The following is a 1,439-nucleotide window of genomic DNA, read 5'->3' as shown; positions in this document are numbered from 1 at the left end:
AAAAAAAACCCGGTTTCACTTCCATCTGACTTTATTCGGCCAGACAGATTTCTCAAATATATGCAATTGGTTCAGCCAATTCTACTGTTAGTTTGCTCAAACAAGCAGGGACAGAAAAAATGTAAATTATTTTAATGTTTAACAAAAAAAAAACACAGCACACTTCAGCATTAACAGATGCCAACAGACTTGCCCAAGTGTGCAATATCATCACAAGGAACAAAGTAGCATCATGCTAAATAAATTATCATGCCATTTCAGGATTTGCTGTGTGTTTTATGAATGCTCTGAATGGAAATGGGCTAATGACACAAGCACGGCTGGCTGAGCCATTATATGTAAATGGTTTAAAAAACCATCCCAATAAAATTCAGAAAAGCCATTAGCAAACAGAAATGCCCCGTTTGCTAATTAAATCTACTCATGCAAGTGGTGCAGTCCATTTATGTCTCCACTCATAGTGCCAATGCAACCCTGAGAGCACATTCTTGAGCATGCAAATGAATGGTCATGTGCAGATTTAAGGGGTGTTCACTAGGGATGCGCTGATCCGAGGGTATCGGTCAGAGAGGGCCGATCTAAATCCGAAAAAAAATGTTTTTTCGATTGTGCGAATTATTCTGTGTTACTTCTGAAGCCATATGATAGTTTAACCCTTTAACGCATACGATCACACCGGTGTGATCAGTCTTGGCTGGTCCCTGGAGCATACGATCACACCGGTGTGATCAGTGGGATTCCCTCGCTGATTAGGCTACAGATATAAAAGTGGGAAATTTGAATAATATTTTTAACATTTAGTAGGCTCTAAAAAAGATATAACTTTTAATTAAGTGAACTTTAAACAATCTTCACAAACTATAATAAATTGTATTTTATAGTTTTGGCATAATTGTGTGTTTTTGTCGGTTGAAGAGCTACTAGCGCACTGAAGCGGCTCAACGAATGCGAACAGCCGAACGCGCAGCCTTTCAAACTGTAGTCCATTTGATAATCAGCTTCGTTCAGTGTCTGCGCTATTTCTCGCCAGATGTTATGACATAACACTGTCTTTATACTCGTTTAAACTTAGAGTTGTGGATATCTCATAAGCCCCTCACACAAGCGCTTGTCAACGCTGCCGTCTATTGATGTTGCGGACTCCGATAGGTTGTTGTTGCGTCTCTTCCTTTTCTTTTTTGGCTGTGTGAAACAACGGCCCGGGCCAGTGATGCCACCTTGTGGGCAAACTAATTAGTGCAAAAACAATTCAAGGCGTATGTGCAACCTGCGTGTACTCTTCCCTAGGGCCAGATGAAGATGATTGGCGTGCCGGATTGGCCCTCCAGGACCGAGTTTGGGCACCCCTGCTTTAAAGCATTTCATCCAGGTCGCCAGTGGCAAACAATGGAGCACGCTCTGCTGGACAAACTAAGTAATTACACCATTTCAAGCATTTT

At 41.5% G+C, this 1,439-nt stretch overlaps 1 protein-coding gene across 1 annotated transcript in view; it reads right to left on the bottom strand.

The window, feature by feature from the left end:
- The window catches only part of LOC107668300 (dolichyl-diphosphooligosaccharide--protein glycosyltransferase subunit STT3B), a 69,116-nt gene that overhangs the window by 66,193 nt on the left and 1,484 nt on the right, over positions 1-1,439 (bottom strand). The gene's annotated exons all lie outside the window — the stretch shown is intronic.

The sequence above is a fragment of the Sinocyclocheilus anshuiensis genome, unplaced genomic scaffold (assembly GCF_001515605.1).
Source record: "Sinocyclocheilus anshuiensis isolate Anshui unplaced genomic scaffold, SAMN03320099.WGS_v1.1 scaffold1623, whole genome shotgun sequence".
Lineage (NCBI taxonomy): Eukaryota > Metazoa > Chordata > Actinopteri > Cypriniformes > Cyprinidae > Sinocyclocheilus > Sinocyclocheilus anshuiensis.
This window is presented reverse-complemented; position numbering and strand designations above follow the sequence as displayed.